This window comes from Sus scrofa, chromosome 2, assembly GCF_054392235.1.
Source record: "Sus scrofa isolate SSC_HxYL_T2T_F1_AM1 chromosome 2, Sscrofa_HxYL_maternal_Yorkshire_Landrace_v2.0, whole genome shotgun sequence".
Taxonomy (NCBI): Eukaryota; Metazoa; Chordata; class Mammalia; order Artiodactyla; family Suidae; genus Sus; species Sus scrofa.
Genome location: NC_139384.1, coordinates 132,532,474 through 132,559,131, shown reverse-complemented (window position 1 = coordinate 132,559,131; position 26,658 = coordinate 132,532,474). Strand labels below are relative to the sequence as shown.

Sequence of the window (26,658 nt, the reverse complement as noted above, 5' to 3'; positions counted from 1 at the left end):
CGATTTGACCCCTAGCCTGGGATCCTTTATATGCTGTGGGTGCGGCCCTAGAAAGACCAAAAAAAAAAAAAAAAAAGAAAAGTCCCAGCAGTTTTCAGTGCAGGGGCCCATCTACCTTCTGCCTCAAAATTATCTGTCTCTATTTATCTTTCTCCCTATCAATCTATCTTTCTATCTTCCTATCATCTATGTATTCCTACATTTATATATGACCCATAGCATTTGAAAATAAAATAAAAAGCAATAAAGCACCAAAAAGTTTTTATACCTTAGAAGGCATCATCACTGGTAAATTTAATAATTTCACTCCCAAGTTCTCCTTTAGAAATTCTGATTTGATAGGCCTGAAGTGGTGCCCAGAAGTCTGCATTTAATAACCTTACCTATGATTCCATTGTAAGTGCTTCCTCTAACCATGTTGGAAAAAGTATCGACTTAGCGAATCTGTGTTAAAGATGCTTCTGGTTTTCAGAGTTTATCAGTTTTCTAGCTACCCTACTTATATTTCCAGAACTGGTATTTGGTTCTAGCTATTTGAAACCCAAGTTTATCCCAGAAGGGTATTATTAGCCTGCTATGCACCCAACATTCAATCCTGCTTTCCTTTTTATTGACTCTTGCTTGACCTACTCAGAAATAACTATTATTTGGGTCCAGCAAGGCCCCAGGCTGTTACATATTTAGCACTTCCTTCTCCAACTGTAAAGACACCCAGCTCGATGTAGCTATATAAAAATCACTTGCACAGCGGTGTTTCTTGCTGGCTTTTTATTTAGCTACATATCAGCATGGTTTTTTTGCTGAATTGTTTCTCTTTGCATGGTAGAAATGTTATGATACCTGCTTCTGTTGCTATGTACTGTTTAAAACCTTCAACCAAAGTCATTAAGCAGATTTTGTTCATTTAAATAACCTCCCCTTATTTTAAGCAGTTTTCTTTGCCTGCAATCATTTGTATTTTTCAGGGTTTTTTTTTTTGACTTAGTTTTTTTAATGATCATTTATCAAATATTATATGGGAAAGTGGTTTCTAAAATCCTTTAAGTATCTGAATGGTTTAAAAGATTTAATTTTCCTCCCACCCTGACACATGCCTCTTTTTCTGTAATTTGTATGTGTCTGTGTATGCACTTTCATGCCTCTCAATTCCTGAAAGAGAAGAAATGCTATGTAATTAGTGGCCATTTAACTTAATGGTAATTTTTGGCTTACAGTTTCCATATAAACTGACAGCATAGTTATTATTTCAAATATATTATTCCATTTTCCTCATTAATATAGTTATACTTGTCATAGTGTGAATGTGTTCTGAATTGGGGGGGGGATGAGAATTTATGTTAATCATTGACTATATTCAACAATTTGTGTTAATTTTATCTTCCATATAGCTCTGAAATTTATGGTGTACATTTCACTCCAAATGTAGTCACTTTAGAAAGCTATTAAAATAATCTAACTTAGAAAATTGGAAACATGAACCCCCACTTCTATTTGCCCTCTGGGTGATCCTGTTTAAATTCTTCTGTTACAATTAAGTGATCCTCAGAAATGCAATTCTGGTCATTCTGCTTTGTGTCTCCAAAAATCCCTTAATGGTGCCACAATGACTGTAAGATAAAGCAAAAATCCCCAAAATGACAAATAAGCCCTTCGCTTTCTGCCTGATCTTTCCACTTCTTACTCATCCAGCCTCACATCCTGCCATGCCCTCAATGTAACTAGTCCAGCCATAGCAAACTATCCTTAGACCCTAACAGTCTGTTTTCATTCCTCCAATGTGTTTGCTCTTAATCTTCCTTTGGCCAGAAGTGCATCCCCCCTCTTGCCCAGAGGGCAATTCCCAAGCATTACGTAAAAAAGTCCAAGTGTGAGCTCATTTGAAGAGTGCTGGAATTCTCTCTTTCAAGTGGGTCACTTTATTCCTTGCTCTCATTTATTCCCTGTGCCTTCCTTCATCATCGAAGTTGTCCCATGGTGTTAAAATCATTTTTTTTTTCTTATCCAAACACTCTTTTGGAAAAATGACATTATGTGCTCATTTAAAAATCTCTGTGCTTAACCAAGTATCTCACTGGAAATAAATGTTGGTTTAAGGAAAAGTGTATGTGCATGGAGTAAGGAAGAAAGAATATAGCACATTGGCATATTTATCTTCATTGGCCTCATTTATCTTTGATGTAGACCCTTTTTCACTTGTCAAATTATTTGAGCCTAGAGGAAAATTGCTTCCCTGCCTATTATAAAGATTTTGTGTTTTTAAGGCCTTGTTGAAGAGTTGAAGTCCAATCTTTATCTATTAAATATATCTTATATTAATACCCTCCTATCTGTCTCTGTTTTCATTACCTCAGAAGGTGATTTGAATATAATCTAATAAGTCAAATTTGACCTCAACTTATCACAAACCTCACCTACGTGACAATTCTATCAATGGAAGCATGCCGTTTATGTTTTTCTCTTTCCCCTTGTGAAAATGACAATTTTGAGTATCCTTAATTATTTTTTAATCCTAGCAATTCCCAGGATTTCAGAATAGGGTTAAAATTTGATGCTTCTGATGCAGGATGACACAGTGTTCTCTCTGTCGAGATCATTTCCTGCCTACTCCTCATATAGCTACCTTCCTTGGGGCCTTCCTAATTCAAAAACAGTTCAGATCTCAGCTGAAATATCACTTCTTCAGGGAAGCTTCTCATGATTGTCCAAGGCAGAGCCCCACTGACTTTAACTTACTTCCCGAAGCCCTGCATTTATCTATAAGAGTAATTATTATTTTGCAGCCTGGTAGTATATCCCTGTCTTTGTATTAAACATTGGACTTTAGAGCTGTAGAGAACATAGACTATTTCTTGCATTGTTAAACCTATGTTCCTGGAACTGTGCCTGTGTAATAAATATGTATTAAATAAATTTAAACTGTTTCTGTGTTAGAACTGAAATTGCTTTGAAAATTAAGCTTATGTTCCTTGAAATATCTGCATGGAAATATAAAACCTAGAACTTGCAAAACAAGCTAATGGATTACTATTTTATAATTCAATATAAGCTTTCCAATGGTTAAAACAACTCTAATCTCATTTACCCTCTTACATTTCATAGAACACTGTTATGTTAATTCTTTATGCCAGGAAGCTTCAATTGTGTCATCATTTGGTTCTGTTTGAGAGCTCCTGAGTTGCCACCCAAAAGTTGCTGATTCAGGAGATGCTCAGAGAATGTCAGTGTCAATTTCCTGATGAGCCACGATTACTCCCGAGCAAGGACCCAACCATATTTGAGTGAAAGACAAAGCTCAGTGAACAGGTAGCCATCTGGCTGGAGAATAGACAGGAGGACTCTTATTATAGGCAAATCCACAAGTAAAACTGTTGACCAAAGTAGAAATGAATCTTTTATGGGTGTGAGATGGATTTAATTATAGTTAATTGAAGTGACTAGAAGAGATACAGAATGAGTTAACATCTAATGTAGCACTTGGCCTTGTTCTGTGTGACAGACACTTTGGCTGTGGGCTCCCTTTTATTTGAGGACATTCAGATTTTCCCTTTAAATATACAGGATCCTATATAATTAGTGATCAGCAGAACCCATGGATATTGTGTGTTTATCCCCTACCCCTAAATATCTCTAGGAGTGCTGAATCCCACTCAAATGGGGAACCACTGTAGGCACCTAGAGGATTTTGTTCAATGACTTGCCAGTTAATTGCTCAATGATCTGATAGATTCTTGAGTTATAGAGACATGCTTCTTTCCTTTTGGAATGAGTGCATAAGCACGTATTTAACTAATTGGTACTTCAGGGAATCTTCCAAATTCTCATGTTTCAGTGCATGCCTTTAATATTTTTCCCTAATAACCTTCTCACTTGTATTCTTTCTGTAAATTATATTTAGAAAATGCATTCAGGAAAATGACATAGTGCACACCATGCCAATCCTTGTTGTAATCATTGTTTCCTGATGTTTAATGAACTCACATTTATATATAGCCCATCCATCTCTTCCCCTCACCAGGACACAGTGTTGTTTTCATTTTACCAGGCACTTTTCCGTTTAATGTTCAGCGGATTGTCAAACCTACCTTATCTGAAGTAAATGATGTTACTTGCTCTCCTGGGGGAACATAGTAAATATCAGTAGGTAAATAGACGCCCTGGTAACTTCTGCAGTGTCAGCTTTGTCTCTGTCACCATTATGGTGATGGAAAGCATGCAGAGCTGGCTGGTCCATTCCATCTTCCTGCCTATATCCCTTGCAGTTAGGGAAGGTGAATATGTAACTACACATGAGTGTTAATTATTTTGAATACTTTAAGCACTAAGCAAAGATAAAGTTCCACTCTCCAGATGTCCTCAGAGGCCCAATGTCATAAGTAACATCACTGACATTCATTTATCCATTAATTCATTCATGGGAGTCTCAAGCTTAAGTAGCAAAATTTGACCTATTTAGGGGATTCAGGAAATGTTTCTATTTGGAAAGGACTCTTCTAGTACATGAAAGATTGTGGGGAATTAACTTGAACAAGATGAAAAAGAGAGGCCTTCTAAGCAGTGGATATATTAGAAGTCATTTGGTGTGAAGGAATATATTGAGTGCAAGGGCCAGAAAGAAGATTGGTGTGGCTAAAGTCAAGAGGCCGAGGGATCAGTGTGATCTGAGATGACGCTGGATAGATACGTGGAACCCATTCTGTGCAAAACCTTGCTACCTTTGTTAAAAATCCTTTCCCCCCTACAAAGCAAGGAAAGGCCCTTGAACTTTTTAAGGAGTGTGAGTGTGTGTGTCATGTGGCATGTGTGTCTGTGCACATGCCTGTGTTTCAATTGGACTGTGTGTTTGGGTGAGTGACACACTCAAATTCTATTCATCTATACAACAAATATTTGACCATCTTAATGCTGGGGACTGTTCTCTGGGCTGACATGAGTTCTGTACATGAGATATTTGAGATCTTTGGTTTCAGTGGGCACACTTCTAAAAGGAGAATCCAAAAGAAGTCAGAGAAAAACCCCAAAAAACAAAGAATGAAATGATATAATTTCATGTGCTAACATGTGCTTTGAGGAAGATTAAGGAGACTAATAGGCTATGAAATGACAGGTTATGGTGATCAGGAAAAACAGAGTTAAGAAGTAAGCTGTGAGAGGAGGTGAGGAAGAGCATTCCAGTCTGTGAAGAGTCCATGAAGGATCCCAAGAAAAGCATGAGCTTTAATTTTTAATTTATTTTATTTTAAATTGTGTTTGAGGAATGGCAAGAAGGCTCTGAAAGGGACACTGTGGTAGGATATGAGTTGAGATAAGGTAAGAAGGATAATCAGGTCTTAGATCTCAAGATCTTACCTGGTGAATTTATTACTGTCTTCTCACCATGAGGTGTGGGCAAGGGATTTTGAAGAGCAAGGGAGAATATAAGAATAGATGCAAAGATCAAGAAGTCTGTTGCGACAGATTGGGCAAGAAAGGACAGTGGTTTGTGGAGGAGGATCAGAGCCTAGACAAGTTTTCAAGGTACAGACAATAAGACTCAGTGATGGAGTAGATAATGAATGTAGGTGAGGAGAAAAATGAACTTTGTTTTGAATTTATGCAGGTGGTTGAATGGTGGCTACATGTGCTGAGAAGAATGGGTTTGAGGAGAAGTTAAGTCTGCTACCATACTGTATTTTGAGAATTTTATAATGTCAGAGTAGGCATTCTGACATGCATACTAGGCTTCCACATGGAGATTTGAGGAAGAAAGTGGATCGGAGGTTGGTCTGCCTCTTCAAACCACCTCTCTGCCTTTGACAGTGAACAGATTGTTAGGGAAGCACTTTTACCTCACACCCTACACCCAGTAACCAAACTATAGTCAAAGCATGATCGAAATACACATGTTTTAAGGAGGAGGCATTGTAAGAAGGTGATGTAGTCATAGTGTAGAGTTCTAAACATAACTTGGGCTTAATAGTGGAGTGGGATGCAAAGGTTTAAACATTTCCCTAGGTGTTAGCTGTCTACCAAATTAATTTGGTTTTCATTTCCTGATGGAGGATGGAAATGAGACATCCTCCCCTTTCCATTCGATTATATAATTTCTCCACAGAGCAGCATGAAAAGCTATAGACTCTGCAAGTACAACTTTAGTAGCAATGCACCCAGGATTCCAAGTAGCTATTGTCCCTTGGAGATGAGCAAACTGGTAGACTTTCTCTTATTCTTTTGATGAGTACAAAGCTACATGTCCAATACAGTAGTCACTAGCCACAGGTGGCTATTTAATTTACACAAAAATAAGTGATATTTAAAATTTAGTTTTTTGGTGACAATGATTTCATTTCATGTGTTTAATAGCCACCTGAGGCTAGTGGCACCACATCCAATGAGCACTCACACAATATTTCTATCAAAGGAATTTCTCTTAGCACTGGTGTAGAGAGAAAGGGTTTGGAGCTTAGACTTATTTCTGTTTTTCAGTTCAGTCTCTATCTAGTGAGACTAAATACAAATGTTTTAGTCTGAAGAAGCTAGTTTTTTTTTTTTTTTTTTTGCTTTTTAGGGTCACCCCCGAGGCATATGGAGGTTCCCAGGCTAGGGGTTGAATCAGATCTATTGCTGCTGGCCACAGCACAGCCACAGCAACTAGGCTTCCGAACTGCATCTACAACCTACACCACAGCTCACAGCCACACCAGATCCTTAATCCACTGAGCAAGGCCAGGGATTGAACCTGCATCCTCATGGATGCTAGTCAGATTCATTTCCCCTGAGCCACAGTGGGAACTCCTGAATAAGCTGGTCTTGGTCCAGATTTAATTGGGAGTTTATGATAGGGACCATCAAGAAAGTTGGAGCCATATATTCCAGCATTTCTCCTATATGGGTTTTATCTTTAAAATATTAGACACACACATATACCATTTCATATTATGAAACAATAAATCATTGCTTTTCCAAATTAAGGCCTTGGAACCTGACTTCTGCATTAATTCAAAGAAATATAATAAAAACTAGAGCTGGTCAAAGCTTACCCATTCTACTTAGATTCCTAGAAATACACTTCTATTCCTTTTGTCCCCTTTTGATGAAGCTTTGCCAGTATAGTGAATTGTGTCAGTTGTAAACAAAGAACTACATCATTATGAGCAAAACCCAATGTAATATCAGCTTTTAATGGTCTTTTATAAACCTGGTATGAATAGCAGTGTCTCACAGAAAAGCAGCACAATTGATTTAAAGAAAACTCATTCTGCACACTAACTAGTAGATGAATAAAGGACATCCCACCAAACAATGAATTGCACTGAAATAGAAAAATATGTGAGACAAGACTTGCCAAATTATTTATCTTTCATTAAAGGAGAAAATCACACATAATTATCTCTGGTAAATGAATGTGTTCGTGAAAGTTGGCAGTGAGCTCAGAAATTATAATCATAAAAATATTCTACTCTTAATCAAGTTAAATAACTGTCTTCTTTATACAAATTTTAGGAAGCAGATTTCTGAACAAGGAATGTATTCAAAAGAGAGTGGAAATAGCCCCTTGAGCCCTGCTTGATCCTCAGTGTGGATGGTACATCGTGGATCTCCACGACCTTGTGGAGTAGCTAATCCAGGCAGAAGGTATTTTTTCCTATGCCTGTAAGTAAATTATTGAGCAATTACAATGTGTAGCTTTGTAGTTCATGCATAAGCAGATAACAATTGAATGCTTTTTAGCCAGAGATACTTAGACTCTCATGCCCAGAAAGGAAGCAGATATGTAACACTTTCTGGTTTTATTCATTTGCTTGTGTGCCTGTTCATATTTTGCAAAGAATTTGCATTTTAGCATGGAGAAAATGTGCAGGTGTCATCTCTTTGCTCTCAGAGTCATGAGCAAAAGCTTCAGCCTACCAAAACTGAGAGCTTTCAAATTTTAGACTAGCTTCTTTTGGTTTTTAAGATAAACCTGTTCATGTGTAGGAAGCAGTTATCTGCCAAATCAAGTTTCCTTTGCCTCTCTCTCTCTTTTTCTCTTCTAAGGGTTAAACTACTCAGTCTATGAATATTCTCTGCAAAACTTCTGAATAGACATCTCCTGATATTTTCACTGAAGAATCTTGTCACCTTAGAAAAAGTGAAAATACCCTCCATCTTTTAGCTATCCTAGGAGAAACTTGAGTTAGAGTAAAAGATTTTTTTGTTACCCTACTGTGCTCTGACAAAAATTTTTGCAAACTCTCAGACTCCTGAGAGAGTTCAAAAAAGGCCTTAGAAACTACCTGGCTGCCTCTGACCACTGAACCCTTTTCCTTTATTGATTGATGTTCCAGGAGCTCATACAAATATTCACTGATATTATTGTGTTAATTTATGATCATGGCATCCTCACCCTCGAGCTTATACCTTTTTTTTTTTTTTGCAATCCTTTAAATACAAGTCTAGATTCACTTTTTATGGACAATATTTTCATTTTAAAATGTGCATTGTTATGTAAAACTATATCTTAGTGTTCTAATTTGGGGGGGGGCTTGAAAGAGCTGTTGGACTTTCCTCCTCTTTTTGACTACTCCCCTACTCACAGACATGACCCAAGTTCACAACAGCCATTCTTTGTCACAAGGAAAGAGAATTTTAAGAGCCATATTTGTACATGTTTCACTCTCACTTTATTTTACTTGGTAGATTATTTAGATTTAAAGGCTCTCTTTCACTCTGCTGTCAAAGGTAATAACTTAGATTTAGAAGTTCTAACCTCTTCATAGAATTGTTGAATGCCAGAGCTGGAAAAATCCTGAAAAATAATTGTGTCAATCTCTTTATATTTTAAAGATGTAAAAAAAATGATGGTTTACACATAGTTGGAGGTCATGAACATCAAGATAAGTCTAAGTTTTAGGTCTCTGGACACCCATTTTTTCTATCACCTTGCACTTTGATGCTGTTTTCCCACAGCGTTAAGTCTCTAACTTATTTCCTCTCCTCCCAAGTGGAGTTGCCATCAGCACCCCCTTCCTGGTCTCCAGAGGGTGTGCCCTACACTCATCCTCAAGCCTTACTGACCTTGCTGGCTACCACCCACCATCAGTGTAACAGCTCCTTTCCTTTCTGTGATCTTCCAAAATCTATTTTCCCAGCCATCATTTTCTTTCTCCTCTTTTGTCTCTGTGCCTGGGAGTTTATCTGAAATCTGTTCTCAGGATAAACTAGTCAGGCTATAAATTTCCCTTATAGGAATTTTGGGCAGGAGCAGCCTGACTTATCTTAGAACTTTGTCATGTCAAAGAATTAGAAAATGTGCTTCATCTTCTCACAGAGGCATCCCTCAGCATTTTCAGGAGGGAAAAAAGACGTTTTAGTGTTTCTCAGCTGTACTTTATTCTCTTCATGTCTTCCCTTCTAATTTTTTTTGGTAATTCACTTCCTGGACTATCATGAGGATACAGTATTAGTAATAATTACAATAGTAAGAAAGTCATAATGAAGTAGAGAATTTGGGGTGATGAGTCATATTGAAACATATTGAACAAGGAACTCAGAATATAGGATGTAAATATATCATAATTATTAGTGGTAAAGATGGATTGGGTACTGCTGTTTGAACCATCTTCCACATTGAATTGATCTTACATTTTCAAAAAGATGTAATTCCCTCCAAGGAGGAAAATCTGCCTGGTTACAAGTAAAGGTTGGGAAGCAGAAAAGAGACCTGACTGTGACCCATGGAGTGGGGAGTTGGAGAAGGGACAGAACCCAAGGGAAGAGCCTCCTACAAGAAGTGGCTTCTAACTCAGTCACTCTGCCTGAACCACAATTGTACACTAATGGAAGTGAGGCTCCTTCCAGGCCTTCTCATCAGGGAAGTCCTTCCTTTCAGGAGAAATGTCAGAGATTAATTTCCTGTGCTTTCAGAGAGATGGATAATAATGATGGGTTTACCTATTTATGTGTGGAATCAAGAATCTAGAAAGGGGTTTTTAAAAAATAGTTTCTTTCTAAATACCAAATAATGGCAACTGAACTTAAGAAAAAGATAAGTAGCATCTTTCATGCATCAGACATATGTCATGTCATTTAATCTTATCAATAACTCTTTAAAATAGTATAACAGAAGATATTTCTCCCTTCCTAAATCCTCCCCACTCTAGTCCATGTCAGTGCATAAAGTCATGGAATTTAAATATCACCCTAGGGAGAAGGCAGGGAGAAAAAAATAAAAAACAAAAAAACCTTGACAGTTGAAGTTTAAATTGTTAATAACTGAATGCACCAAAAAGTTACTATTTTCTGATACAATAGAATGGGGAAAGGAAAGGAAAGGAAGAAGAAATTTTAGCCCATCTGAATACTTTCTTTATTTTCTTTACCTTTTTTTATTTTTAAATTTTATTTATTTATTTACTTATTTATTTATTTATTTATTTATTTATTTTTGCTTTTTAGGGCTACATTTGTGACACGTGGAAGTTCCCAGGCTAGGGATCTAATCGGAGCTCCAGCTTCCAGCCTATACCACAGATGTAGCAATGCAGGATCCAAGCCACATCCGTGACCTACACCACAGCTCAAGGCAACACCAGATACTTAATGACTTGAGCAAGGCCAGGGATCAAAGTAGTATTCACATGGATACTTAGCCGTAGAACTTAGGCTCAAACCCAGCATGCTGCTGGGATAGAATTCTTGTTACAGAGTATCCTGATGTCCTGGCCTATGGTCTGTCCTTACTTGCAACAGAATGCATCTTGAAGTCCTAGTCAGGGCTGGTGATTATTTGGCCCAACTAAAGGAAGTGGTGAGAAAAGGTGCATGTAGTGTCATTGGTTATCATTGGAATCCTCCTAGTTTGTTCTTCTAAAGCAACTCTCACCACTTTGAACATTAAAATATAATTTAACATTTGTAATGCAGTATATGTGATAAAATATCTATAATATGATACAATATAATATTATAATATGATTCAGACTGTACCTTTGAATTTTAGCCACATTAGGTTTCAGCTTCTTTTCTTGGACAAGTATCTTTTATTCTCCATTTTTAAGGTAGATGTAGGACTCACCTATAAAGTGTGAGAAGACTTGCTAAGTTGACTACAGCCACTTGATACACAGACCTTCAGACAATTGTTTCTTTTTCTTTCTAAGAAAAATAATTTGATTTACTAAGAATCAAATTCATATGGAAGTTAGAGAAAGAAAAAGGGATCAGGAGGAACCCAATATCTTTGTCTCAGACATTGGAAGTGAATATTCCAACATCCCCACCATGTGGACATACCTTCTAGAGCATCCCTGAGAGAAGGTCTGTCTCCCAGTCTCCCTTCCAATGTTCCATCTTCCTCAGGTCCATAGGCTGTGTCCTAGGAATCTAAGAGGTTATACTCTGCAAAGGGATGCAGGGAAGAACAAGCTATTAGTTTGAAACTATAGTAAAGGAGAAATTTGGAAAAGTCAAATTTCAGTAACATTGAAGAGTGTTCTATGTATAATATAGGCCATGTATCATAATGTCTTAAACTTTTTCTTCAAATTTAAATAATTTCCCTATTATCAGTTTTCAGTTCTCTTCATTAATTCATAGCTTACCTTATTCCAAAATGAATTTCAGATTCCATAGAAGCATACATATGCACACACACTAAAACACATATCATACCAACAGAATGAGAAGAAAATTCAAATAATGACTGACCAAAAAAAAAAAAAAAGAAAAAGAAAAAAGAGAGAGAGAGCGAGAAGACGACAACACAAAAATCTATAGGTTGTTCTGTGTACTTAAAGTGGATGGTTATTTTGAACTGAATGTGTGGGTCCCTCCAAAGTTCATTTATTGAAATCCCTAACCTCAGTAGGATGGTATTAGGAGGTATGGTGTTTGAGGGTAATTAAGACATGAGGGTGGAGCCGTATCAGTGGGGTAAGTGTCCTTACAGGAAGAGACACTAGAGAGCTTTCTTCCTCTTATCTCTGTCCTGTGAAGATTCAGCAAGAAGAGGGCTATCTGTAAACCAGGAAGAGGATTCTCACCAGAATTCAACCATGCTGGTACCCTACTTTCAGACTTCCAGCCTGTTGAACTGTGAAAAATCAATCTATGTTGTTTAAGCCATCTACTCCATGCTTTTGTAGTTTCAACAACCCAAGCAGACAAGGATAGTAATTATCAGATGTTATTCACATAGTTTCATAGGGAAAATATATTCTCTTTGAAGTCATTATATTGATTTAAATCAAAGTTTGTCTTCTAGTTTTCTACCTTAATTTTGTATCAGACTTTTATTTATAAAGGGACATACACATTGACCTTTAAGAGTTGCATAAAATCTTTTTGTTTGTACTAGTTATATGGGTCCTGGGTATTTTTTATTTATGTTTGTTCATTTTTCACAGAATAAGACTTCCTGCTGTTGAAGTTAAATGGCTTCAGAAGAGTTTAAAGGATAAATCCATCTTTAAAATTCAATATTTATTTCCATGCATATTTATTGCATTCTAAGCACTTTTTTTAAGAATTCGGAATATATTAGTGGAATAAAATCAGACAAAAATATTTGCCCTCCTGAAGCTCATCTCTCTTATTTAAATAATTTTTAATGAGTTGTACATTGGAATTACTGAGGGAACTTTTTAAAAAATGCTTATGTTTGGGTCTCATCCTCAATATGTAATTGATCTGGAGTATGGCCTGGGTGTTATCAGACTTTTAAAAATCTCCACAGATGTTTTTAAAGTATAGCCAAAATTGAGAGCACTCTCCTAGTGTAGTATAGGGTCATATGTGCAATTTAAGGCAAGATATTTTTATTGAAATTTGGTTATAATCAGTCTCAGTTTTATTTCTAATGTTTGAGCTCTAGAAAAGTGAAATCAAGAAACTTTTTATATGAGAGTTGTGGAAATAAGTCTAGACACCAAATGTGCCTGATTATAAAGCTAAAAGATGGTGACAGAGGGAAAGCTTAAGACTTGTGTGAATATCTTCATCAAATGGTTTCTCTTTGGCTACAACATCATATTGAATTTTGACACCTTATTCTTCTTTCAGACAACTCACATACCTGTCAGTATAGCATTCTGCTATAAAGATTAAATAATTGTGTCTGGAAATAAATGTCTTTTCTTCGACTTCTTTCCTTTAGTGTTAAAGTATTTCTTTACTGGGAGTCTGAAAACACATGGCCAGGTTTATTGTTGTTTATTCTTATGAACGGGGAGCGGTTGCAGGGCATTATGGAAACTCTTAATGCACAATTCCAAACTCAGGTCACCTGCCAAGTATCCAAATCCAGGATATTATGGTTCCTATATTTTTTAAAATTGGGAATTGATGCTTGTGTTGGCAAGCTTGAGGTAGAGTTCTTTCCTCACAAAAATGACTTTTATGGAAAAACTGAGAGGAACTCAGCTGTCCAACTTTGTCAGCACCTTGATCTTGTGTCAGCCCTACAAAAGACATGGAACCCCTCTTTCACATGATGCCTGTGTAGGATTGCATTTACCTGTCTCATTCCCATGCTTATTTAGGTGCTAATTTGAAATAAAGTAGCAGGGGGCTTGTCAAACTTCAGTCTGCGTACAAACATCTGAGTGTCAACAACTATGGAAAATCTGAGATTTAATTTACCTTTAGGCAAGTAGGTTAACCTCCCACAGTTTCATTTGTTCTGAGAGAAGGTATGAGGCTTGTAATCCAGAGACAAAATGATTTACTGTTCATGGCACAGCAGGCAGCGTGAGGTTTATGTTCATACTGGTTTTTCTTGCTCCTCAAGACCCGTTGGGCAATGCAGAGTAGCCAATTGGAAGGCTGCACTTGCAGTGGGTTTGCCCATTTGAGGATCCTCCAGTGTAGTTAGTATTTATCTTTGGAAGAATTGCAAACACACCTGCCCTACCTTTGTCCCAGAAAGAGACATTATCTTTATTGACTTCGTCAGTAAGCGTATTTACCCCCTCAGCTCTGAAGGGAGACACCATCTTCGTCTTCTGAGACTGCTGTACCAGTATCCTTTAGAAAAAAAATTGTCAGTGCCACTGCTCAGAAGACACGAGGTATGAGGTACTCATGGGGAAATGTTTCCCAACACTGGGATCTTGTGTGAATAAAAACTTCCGGTTTAGTCAGTTTGGAGTGGTGCCTGAGTTTCAGCATTGTTCCCAGGAGATGCTGGTTACCAAATAGCAAGGAAGTAGTGAAAACATTTGCTGTCCTCTCTAACTTGACATACTGTCTTGATTTTAATATGTAGCAAAAAGAAAAGGTGTATATGGGAGTCTGTGATGATGATGCCTTGAAATAAAATGAACTGGTACTTCTCCTAAAGTACAATGGCATGCTGCATGTTAGCTTTCTTGCTCTCTACCCCGAACACTTTCTCTATGACACACATACATGCACCCATACTCTCTATGTGGTTGTATATATAGTGAAATCCTAACCCACAATGCACACACATGCACAACACACATGCATGAAGTGACACACCTAATATAGTAAACTTAGAACGTTATGATGACAGGAAGATGTGGGCACTATATAAGACGTCTTTGCTGTTTAAATTTTTAAGGAGAAAATATTGTGCTGTGGTTAAGAGTGTGGTCTCCACAGTTAACCTGCTTGGATTCATATTTGGATTCTGCCAGTTACTATATCTATGAACTTTGTCTAGTTATTAAACCTCTTCGTGACTCATTTTCCACAACTGTAAAGCAGAGATGATAAATCAAAAGGTGACAAATGTCTAGAAGAAAATCCGGCCCTTGATAATAGCTATGTAAATATCTGGTATTATTGCTGGATCTACTAACACTCTTTTTGGTTTGATATATTCCTCGAGACCAAATTATGAAATAGCAATAGAATGTGCTCTGCCACAGAGTGATACTAAAATTGAATTTTATGATATTAAGAATTTTTCATCAAATAAATTATAGTTCTCATTAATATCATGTTATATTATTAGACACAGTAGCTATAAACTTCTTCTCATTATAAAAGTAGATTTATGCTCTGCTTTATGAAATGTGGATAGCTATATTTATTACATGAAATTTCACAAATTACGTAATTAATATATCTTTGGTACTTTACCTTAAAATATCATAAACACACATACATATAATACACATGATTGTTCTATATCGTAACATTGATTAAAATTTATTATACTATTGACCCAAAGAGTTAAACATTTAATTAATACTTTTGCTGTTTTTTTCTTTAATTTAGAGAGCTTTTTGTACAATTTATTTCAGTTTAGCAAATATAAATGAATGTCTATCATGTGGTTATTATTATCACCAGGCAGGAAGACTACAGAAATGAGGAAGGTCTACTTTTTAATGACCTCACAACCTAATAGAGAAAAAACGTGCACATCATAATAAGTTATTTAATTATTATATCTATAATATAAGAACTTTCAGAACAGTGATCAAGGATTGATAACGTCTGGTTTCCTAATAATGAAATACATTAGAATTTGAAGTCACTGTGGCTCTTTTTCCTCCACTCCATAATTTTCTCTAAAAGAAGAGTGCTTTTCCTTTCTGCCATTTGTTCTATGTAGTTTGTAAACACGGCCTTCATTCACTGGTTCAAAATAATGTATTAACTCTTCTACTATGTTCCAGGTACATCTGTAGGCAGTACCAGAGCTGGAAAAATAATGATAAAACTAAAACACAATTGGAGTTCTGTGGTGGTACAGCAGGTTAAGGATCTGGCATTGTCACTGCAGAGGCATGGGTCACTGCTGTGGCAAGGGTTCAATCCCTGGCCCCGGAACTTCCTCAAGCTTCAGGTGTGGCCAAAATTCTCAAAGAATTCCTAATGTGAGGGCAAAGAAAATAAATAAACAACTAGTTGCAATAAAGTTTTATGCAACCGTGATAGAGATAATGCCCAGCTGGCTGTGAAAGTATGCCTTTAACAAGGTGTTGTTCCTGTTATTTTATTTCATTTTATTTTTGATATGTGAGAATGGTTGTATTTGTATTTATTATATATTTTATTTTAATTTTAGTAACTGTCTATTCCTGCCCATTACTCTCTTTAGTTCCTATTGAATTATTCATCTCTTCTTACTGATTTCAAGGTTTTTATCTTGATGGAACTGCAGTGTCATTGAAAAAAATTAATCAGGGAGATAGGGATAGGATTTATGGATAGACATGACTTTTTCTAATTTATCATTATTTTATCATGTTTTCTTATGCTCCAAATGGATGCTTGTCTCAAAAAATGACATTAAATTAAGCACTGCACAGATATTGATTAAGAAACAAAGTCCCCTCCCATCTGACCCCAGCAGCTACATTCTCCACATACAAGTACTTTTAAGTTTTTTTGTATTTGTCTTAAGAATTTTTACAAGTATAGTCAAGTATTTATAGAGATAGATAAATATGTAGTAACATTTTAGCAGCAATGAAATCATTCTGTTTGCCTCTCTGTTTAATGAAATATCTTAGATTTCTATATATTATTACATCTAGATGCATCACATTCATGCCAGTATTTTTTATATTATTCACAAGTAACATTAACATTTATCAATAATTTGTACATATACATAACATTGAAAATGATTGTTCATTTATGTCATATATTTTTAGAAGGGAAACTGCTAGCTCAAAAAATAGGTAAATCTAAAATTTTCTTAGCACCAAAATATCTTTCAAAAAATACAGTTTAAATTTATATTCTCAATGAAAACGTATGAAGCTTCTCCTTTCCACCCATGTTTACACTGTCTATAATAAACATTCTGACTTTTTCTAAACTGAGAGATAAAAGTCCATATCACAAAATTTTGATGTGCTTTTCCTTAAATAATTGTGTTGGTTATTTTAATGTCGGTGTAAGTGTGTGTGTGTGTGTGTGTGTGTGTTTGTGATGTGTGTAAATTTCCTGTTCATATCCTCAACCTACTTTTAAAGTTGGGTTATTTTTAATTTTAAACTTATTCACATTAATGGTCATCCATAACAACAGCCTGAGGTCCTTCAAAAATCCATAGGTGCTTGAGGGGTTGGCATTAAGTTTTGTAAATATTATTTTTCAGATAAGGGGAATTAGAGATAGAGAACTTCGGTAAGAAATAAGGGAAGGTCACAAACTGATAGCTACAGGTAATGACAAGATTTTTTCATTTTCGCCAAATAATTGATGCCCTATTCATTCAGTGGAGAACTTTTAAAAATAATAAAGTTGAAACTCCTTTTAAAGCTCGTGAGAATGGTCTTTTACATTTTGAATGCCTTATAGTTGGGTATTTAGACTTTATTCGTCATCTCCATTTGTGCAGCTTCCATGCTGAAATGCCCAAGATCAGCAGAACACATCAAAATATTTGAAGATATTGCTTAGGCTTGTGACCTCTGGATATTTGAATATATCATTTCTATGTATCCTAGTCTCAGATAACTATCTGCCAAAATAAAGTTCTACATCTTCCAGATTTGTTAATGCAGTTAATTCAAGGCTCTTAGGAACTTTCAGAAAAAAAATCTATGTCTGTTTTGATTTGTTCATTAGAAGTATTTCCTCTGAAAATATTGAAAAGTATAAACTATTTTTGAGACAATGAAAATTTATATATCTGTAAATAAAACAGTGATAATCATATAAAGACAGACATGAATAAATGTATTAAAGCTATGAATACTTTTATTCTAGAGTATTTGGCAGAGATGAATTTAAACACAGAATTTCAATACAAGTTACCTAATCAGAAAATAACCTTTACAAAATATATTTAGCAATTGAAATGTCTTGTGAGAGATTTAGCTTGACTAATGCTTTGCAGAACATCCATTTTAGAGACAGATCTCCACTGATTGATATGATCCTGTTTTTAATGATACCAAATATACACATTGATTTTAAGTTCTCAGAGAAATTTAATAAACTCTAATATCTGAATCTCCTTACATACAGATATATTCCTGGTGTACCCTTGGAATGTTTATCTCAAGCCATTCCTCAAGAAATGATGAAAGGTTTGAAGAAATATATTCACATGTTCAAAATATGATTTCCTTAAAGAAAAAAATATCATATTTTTGAAGGGTAGCAGTATTTTTAAAGAAGTAAGATCATATATTAAAAATAGCTTTTAGTAGTTTAATAGCAGTAGATTATACATTTATTTTAAATATTCCTTAAGAAGAAATATAAATAATGTTTTAATGCAAATGCAGAAAAGTGAACAAGAGCCTGTGTTTTCTTATTCCTGGTTTAAAATGCAATACTACTTTATGTAAAACAATATATGCCTTCTTTGAGCTGATTCATGTAAAAAATATTATAATGGTTTATATCAGTAAAGGGAGAGAATTCACTGAAATCTTGATTTTTTAAAATCTGAATTACTGAGACTACTATAATCAAAACAATGCTGAAAAAATATCACTATTTACCTTCACTGGCTGGAGTCACAAAATTACTTTCATCATTATTTGCTTTCATTTGCTAGTGTAATACAAAAGAGTTATCCTGAGTTAGGATGAGCTCATAATTTCAAGATAACTTTAAAATAGCAGACATCATTTCTGGTGCATACTTTTTGAATATTACTCAATAGGAAGGCAGTGTAGCAGAGGGGACAGGCCAGTGGAATATGGTGCTTTAGATGAATGCCTCTCCTGGGGACAAGGTCTCAAGGGATGAGGGCTGAGATTCTTTCTTCATTTTATTTTAAATATATACTTTTGTCAGTTGTACCACAGTAAAGCTGAAAAAAATAGTATCTTTTATTTACTTATTTTTTAAACTTAATTGGAGTATATTAGACTTAACAATGTTGTGTTAGTTTCAGGTGTACAGCAAAGTTGATCTGTTATATACATAAATATATCTATTCTTTTTTCCCACATGTTATTAAAAACTATTGAGTAGATTTTCCTGTGCTATACAATAGGTTCTTGTTAATCATCTATTTTATATAGTAGTGTGTATTTTTTATTCTCACTCTCCTAGTTCCTCCCTTCCCACAATGCTTTCACCTATGGTAACCATAAGATTAGTTTTAAAATCTGTGAGTTTTTTTCTGTTTTATACTTAAGTTCTTTTGTATCATTTTTATTAGATTTTACATATAAGAGGATATTTATCTTTCTGACTTACTTCACTCAGTATGATAATCTCTAGGTCCATCCATGTTGCAAATTGCATTATTGCATTCCTTTTTTTTTATGACTGAATAATAGTCCTTTGTATATACATACCACATCTTTATCCATTCCTGTCAGTGGACATTGATGTTGCCTGAATGTCTTGGAAATTATGAATATTGCTGTAATAAATATAGATGCTGATGGTGCTGAGCTGTGGACTGCACTTTGAGTGGCAAAGCTTTGGAGCACTTTTTATTTTGGCACCCAACACAGCATTCCAACAATTACCCAAATGGGAACCTGAGTGAAGTGTACTGTGCTTCCGTTTCCTAATCTATAAAATGTGAGCTTGATGAATTACCTCATAAGGTTTCTGTGAAGACTATATGAATGAGTACAAAAAAATCCCATTTAATCGTCCCTGACAGGTAGTAGGAATTCTTGACACTATCATTTTAATTTTTATTTATTCCTAAATGGTCAGCAATAATATTGTGATAGGTATCCAAAAGTCATCAGAGGCTTCACAAATATTCTATGCCAAGTCCCTGGTTTTGAAGTATAAGGATTCAGATTGGTTAAATGACAGAAGAAACAGCATATATTAGTCTTCTGGTATACATAATGCTGCTTTTTTCACCATGCCATTGCTCCCTGTAATTGATATTTTCACAAGTGTCTCAAATGTTTTCTTGAGAAATTCTACCAATTTAAACTACAATATAGATATGTAAAACAAACAAAAATTGGAATTCCCTTGTGGCTCAGTGGGTTAAGCATCTGGCATTGTTACTGTTAGATCTCTGGTTACAGCTGTGGTGCAGTTTCTGTCCCTGGCCCCGGAACATCCACACGCCTCAGGTGCAGCCTAAGACAAACAAACAAATAAAGAAAAATCACCAAAAGATAAGTCATACTCTTGGTCACCTAGAAACCTAGATTTCCTTCAAAGTGGCATAGTAGCTGCTAGCTATTATTGTACTCTTTGCTATAATACTGATGCATTACTGCCCTCAAAAGTATAAGCAACATATCTGACACTGAATTTTCTTTGAGTCAGAGAGTTAATTGAAAAAAATATGAGATGGATGGGATTCAATTCAGCCTCCTGCTGCCCACACATTGATGGCCTTTGCTTACCAGAATATTGTTGAACATGAATGAAACATGCAAAGCATGATGGGAAAAATGGGTTAGGAAAAAACCTATCTCCTCTGCTGCCAGCAGACACTGTTCTGACTCTGAGATATATCATGCCACTCTTGGAAAAAGCATTTGTGTTCAAGTGCCTGCATAAATCTAAAGACCATAAAGAACAAAACCTGCTTCTTATTTTTTTCTTTTTCCTTTATAACAGCAACTGCTATTGGCTTTTCAGAATATATAATTGTACCTATCTTCCTATCCTAGGAATTTTTTTTTTATAGCTTGGGTAGCTGGAAAATGATTTAGTTATTAAATAATTTACATGGGTCATTGACAGTGAGGAAGGTGCAGATAAAGCAAAGTTTAACTTCCAAAGAAGTCATAATCTAGACAGAGTATAAGGCTACTTTTATATAGTTACAACCCAAAGAACACTGTGCTAGCTATTACAATGAAGCAATGCTTGTATTCTGAGAAGGGAGTCATTTTTTTCCCCACTGGAACCTACTAGAAGGAAGGGATACTTCAGCACTACCTAGGAGATTAGAAATGATTTTAATATAAAAGCAGAATGGAGCTTATCAAATATAAGTGTAAGCGAAAAAAAAAATCATGGGTAAGTTTTGGCCACACAGACATTCACATTTGGCTGCAGTATAAATTGTGTAATTGATAATGGTGGGAGAAAAAAGTGTTTTAGGACCAGGTCATAAAGAACTTTATTTCTTGTGCTAAAGAATTTGGACTGTTTTCTTCTAATGGAAATGGGGAGACCCTAAAAGATTTTACACAAAAAAGTGACATATCAGAATTGTGCTCCCTGGGCAGGCCATGATGAACTGGTGGATCTGGGACAGTGATTAGTGAAAATACAAGAGGAAAAGTCAGGATAATCTGTGGTTGTAGGCTTCTTCCTGCTTGATGATGTGTCAGAGCTGAGACTAAATAACCCTTAGTAACTATATAAATCTACTTTCCATGTAACCTCCATGTCATATCTATTGAACTCTATGATTAAAATCTATTTTCCACTCTGTCAGCACAATACAGTAAATATGTAGCTGTAGAAGCTATGGTGTGAGCATCATCCAAAAAACAGCAGTTATGCTATATCCTGAATTGAGGCAGAAGCTTGACTCTTGGTCAGATCTAAAGAGTAAAGAACATTAGTTTTGACAGAAGGCATTGTGTTTCTAATGTTAACAGCTAGTAAGGAAATTATTTCAGTTAATCAAAATTTTTGGAAGCCAGAGGGGAGTTTATAAACAAATAAAATAGTGAAAAGTTTATAAGATTTAAGGAACCATTGGTACATTAAAAGGCTAGTACTTTTTGTATCTTATACCTAAGATAACCCTAAATTGTGGAAGGTATTTATGTAATTTATGCAAAAAAAAAGATTTGTTTTAAATTTGGAGTCAGAGAAACTATCAATGAAATCTTGATATTGGCAAAAACCATTTGGAGATATTGTACAATTAGTCCTCAAAACAGCTCCATTTTATAGTTGTCCTTAACTTTCAAGTCACAGATAAGGAAACAGTCCAGGAGAGATATTAAGATTTCCCCATCTTCTTATAGTAGAAGGTAGCAAGGCCAAAGCTAGAACCAAGATCCACTGGATCTAAAGCCATAGATCAAACTGTTCTTACATGTTACCACAAGTTCCTCCATTAATGGATCACAAAAGAACCACAAAGCAGGGTTATTTTAGTCATTGAATTTGAAGTCAGAATATTCAAGTTTATGTTTGGGCTGTGCTCCTGAACTAACTTTATGTGATCATACATAAACTGCTAATTACTTTAGATTTCATTGTTAGGTCATGGTATTTGTTACCTGCCTTGTGGTTATTACTAGACAAATGGAAAAGCTCGATGTGAACTCACCTTGCAATCTTGAAGCAATATGTAAGTTAAGCTTAATATTATGTAAAGAATATCAATGTTTAATGTTTCATTAAGCATTTTTTTCTTTATTTTTTAGGGCCACATGTGGGGCACATGCAAGTTCCCAGGCTAGGGGTCAAATTGGAGCTACAGCTGCCGGTCTACACCACAGCCACAGCAGCACGGGATTCAAGCTGTGTCTGCAACATACACCACAACTCATGGCAACGCTGAATCCTTAACCCATTGAGCAAGACCAGGGATTGAACCCTCATCCTCATGGATACTAGTTGGGTTTGTTACCATTGAGCCACAACAGGAACTCATTAAGCATTAATTTTGACAGTAGTAACATTGGTTAAGCTTTGTGAAGTTTATATCTTGTTCATAATATATTCCTGTTGGGTCTTGTATTTAAATGAACAGTTATTTCCTCTGTCCAAAATATACACAATAGCAGTTTAGAGGCAAAAACCAAGTGTAAATGATGCCTAAGATGCAGTTTTGGCTAATGGTAGACATTTGTATTTAAGTCTCACAGACTTGACTTGATTTCTAGCCTAGACACCCCAGGTGTATGTATAGAGGTAAATGACTTAACTTGAAATATTTCCGTATTTATAAAATGAGGATATTAAAACATGTAATTAAAATTGTTATGAAGATCTGAGGTCCTGTGTGTAAAAGACCTGGCACATAGTAACAGGCATATACTACCATACTCATTAAACAAATTTTCCATTTAATTCCCTTGTGTAGATGAAAACTTCACAATGACATGACAAAGGAGAGAGCCTTGACAAAGAATGTTTTCTTTTTTTTCTGAAAATTTGGTAACTACAAAGTTAATCACCAAAGCCAAAAATCACAAAGTCCACATTTTTAGGTCTTTTCTCTTAACCTTTAGTGTTCTGTCAGTGCTAAGAAACATGATGTTATATACTGGCAAAAAAAAAATGGTCAATGTAAAGCTCTACTTAAAAGAGACACATGCACCCGCATGTTCATTGCAGCACTATTCACAATAGCCAGGACATGGAAACAATCCAAATGTCCATCGACAGAGGATTGGATTCGGAAGATGTGGTATATATACACGATGGAATACTACTCAGCCATAAAAAAGGATGACATCATGCCATTTGCAGCAACATGGATGGAACTAGAGAATCTCATACTGAGTGAAATGAGCCAGAAAGACAAAGACAAATACCATATGACATCACTTATAACTGGAATCTAATATCCAGCACAAATGAACATCTCCTCAGAAGAGAAAATCATAGACTTGGAGAAGAGACTTGTGGCTGCCTGATGGGAGGGGGAGGGAGTGGGAGGGATCGGGAGCTTGGGCTTATCAGTCACAACGTAGAATAGATTTACAAGGAGATCCGGCTGAATAGCATTGAGAACTATGTCTAGATACTCATGTTGCAACAGAAGAAATGGTGGGGGAAAAACTGTAATTGCAATGTATACATGTAAGGATAACCTGACCCCCTTGCTGTACAGTGGGAAAATAAAATTAAAAAAAAAAATAAAAAAAAAAAAAAAAAAAAATGGTCAATGTGCCCTTGTGATTGAGGTCCTTACACTGAAATAATCTCATATTTAGGTACACACAGGTCATAAGATTTTTTTTTTTTGAGATCACATGTATGTAGAAAGTTTGTATATTAGTTAATTTATAATCCATAACAGGATTCATACTCTCTCAGAAATAATATGAAAGGAAGTCATTAACAATAAAACCATACCTTTGATGATTGCTCATATAGGGTCTCAAGATCAGAAAATGAATAGTCTGTGGTTAGACTCCTCAGTTTTATTCTGGCTTTTTCTCTACTACCTATGTGAGGTTAGATAAGTTGACTTTAAGTTTCAGCTTCTCCACTTGGTTAATAAAAATGAAAATAACACAGAACTAATAGCTGCCTCTTAAGGTTGTAGATATTAATAAGAACATTTATGTAAAGTATATAATGCAATGCCCACTCCATGTGCCATCATTCCTACCTTAGTAGGGACGTCAACCATCAGCGTGGGGTCTGTCATCCTATGGAAGATGCTGAGCTCTGACCTGCTGGCCCTGACTTGAATGTTCTTTTGTGCACAGTACAGAGTCATGGTTTATTTGCTCGCCATCTTTAAATTCTTTCTTTCCAAAATAGATTAGAATGCATTATGGTTATTTGAGATTTCTGGTTCTTTGATTACACACTGATGACATTTTTCTATTTCTGTCTATATATGCCCTAGTCTGTTTACAGTACTGAATTTAGAATATTTAACTAATTGAACTCAATTTACAAGAACAAAATCAACTTTAGCTTTGGAGGTAGACCCGTAATTTTTCACCTCTGGTTTCTCTGCATGCCAGAATGCACACTTCATGGGCAAATCTCATTTCCCTTGAAAATCCGTAGGCATAAATTTGCAAGCTGCTTTCAAAATTTTGCTTCATTACGCCTAATCCTTTTTGGAATCATACTAAACTATTTGCTTCAGTAATTTCCTTTGGGAACTAGTTCCATGAGTTAACTCAGCTTTATGCAGAGAAGTATTTCTTTTCTTCTTTTCTTGCTTTTTAATGCTATTGTATCACTAAAATGGAGCGTCTCATTTATATTCCCTATAGCACTGTATAATTCAGACTTATAGTAAAATCTGTGTGTGATTGATGGAGCTTATGCATATATTGATACTTACATTATTGATATTCTGTTAAAATATTAAGAGAACGTGAAAATAGCACGAAAACTCTCCAATTTATAAATAAATTGGACACCAGATTTTGTTTTTAGATTTGTTGTTTTGGATATGGAATAGACTTTCCATAATAATGATTTGAGATTACAATACAGTTCAATTAAATACAATTTATGGAGCACATAGTATGTATCAGGTTCTGTGTCCTATTCACTCTTGGGGACATGATCTCTGACCTCATGCACTCTACAACATACTTGTTAATCATAGCACTAATAATACTGCTAATAAAATAATAATAGCTACTACCATTTACTACAATGTATATACTATCTCCCTCATCCTTCACAATGAGGCAGTTAAGATTGTTGCACTGTTTATAAATGAGAAACCAAGGCTTATAGATGTTTAGTGTTCTATTGAAATTCAGAAAGCCAGAAAATACCAGAGCCCTTATTTGAAACCAGGTCTGCCACACCTCAAGATAGATTCTTATGTAACAAGTGCTACAGTATTTTTCCTATGTTCCCATTTTGAAACCTCCCTAATCTTGGGTATATGTAGACCAAGCTCGGTATCTAAATACACTGTATAGCATTGCTTTCTTCAGCAGTGCCCTTCAGAATGTCAATAATATACTTGCCCCACCCTTCTAGCAATGAGCATGAACTTCTTTTAACCTTAGGTCTGAATAACCCTTACTAGCCTCTATCTCAGCAGTGATGACAAAAGCAGACAAGCCAATGGAATGAGGTAGAAAGTATTAAGGTCCCACATGAGGGCAGCATCTTTTCCCTGAAGGGAGGTTTACCTTTTGCATACAAATGGATTAAGGGAGTCTGAAGCCCCAAACGTGGATTGTTGGCTCATCCATTTACTCCATAGGTAACTTCTTAGGTTGATATTTTAGGAAGAAAATTGTAAATAGGAAGGACTTTCAAGGAAGAAATGTCTAACTGGGGAAAAAATATAAAGGGCATAAATTAGAAGACTATCTTAAAAATCTCTTAAAAGAATACAAAATTTTAAAACAAAGCAAAACAAAATACTTTCCTAAAAAGTTTCCTCAAAGTTACATGGTTTGTGTTTTTTTATAGAAAAAAAAATTTCCACTACAAATGAAAATGTCATGGCTTTCTAATTTTGACTCACACTGAAAGTGTTTAAAGAGGAGAAGCCAGGTATGATGGGATAGAGTCCAAGAAATGACATTGTTATTCATATGCACATGATTGCGTGGTGAATGGACTATTGTGGCTATGGAGTGCTATGAAGCTCTCTCCTGGAAGCTTTATGGGTTGAATCAGATGGAAGAGTTTATGAAGCAAACTTTGATGCCTTAAATTGGCATTTTAAATTAGCAGAACAAATTTGAATATTTTCCTAATGGGGTGAATAGGCTAATCTGTGGAACCTTTTATTTATCTCTAGATTATGCAAACCTATGATTCTGTCATTAGGAATTGTCTGAATAATTACTAAACCATAAAAGCTGCATCATGATTAAAACATGAAATATAGAGGATGTTTATCATAAAATCATCCAGATCATTTTGAACTTAAAATTCCACAAGAGTAGATTCTTCTGCGATTACCTCCTAGGGAAAGCATAACTGTCTAATCATAATAAGAGAGTCTTCCTTCCTCTGTTTATGAAATCAACTGATGTGGTTTTCAGGAAATCAGACAATTCAGAAGTTGAGGAAAAGACAAAAAATAAATGGTAACTTTGTAAAATATTCTAAACTTTTCAATTTTATTTTTTTCTTAATCTTAGTGTCTGAGTTTGAAGTAGTCATAGACATTTGCTGTTGTTGTCATAA

The 26,658-nt window shown here is 35.4% G+C and overlaps 1 protein-coding gene and 1 long non-coding RNA gene across 3 annotated transcripts in view; one reads left to right on the top strand and one right to left on the bottom strand.

The window, feature by feature from the left end:
• The window catches only part of LOC110259775 (uncharacterized), a 1,242,567-nt gene that overhangs the window by 46,721 nt on the left and 1,169,188 nt on the right, over positions 1–26,658 (bottom strand). Inside the window, exons 3-4 of the long non-coding RNA XR_014838624.1 lie at positions 11,251–11,355; positions 10,945–11,032 (exon numbers count right to left, since the gene is read on the bottom strand). This is a non-coding gene — a long non-coding RNA (uncharacterized LOC110259775). The remainder of the gene's footprint in view (positions 1–10,944; positions 11,033–11,250; positions 11,356–26,658) is intronic.
• The window catches only part of DTWD2 (DTW domain containing 2), a 1,117,698-nt gene that overhangs the window by 893,647 nt on the left and 197,393 nt on the right, over positions 1–26,658 (top strand). The gene's annotated exons all lie outside the window — the stretch shown is intronic.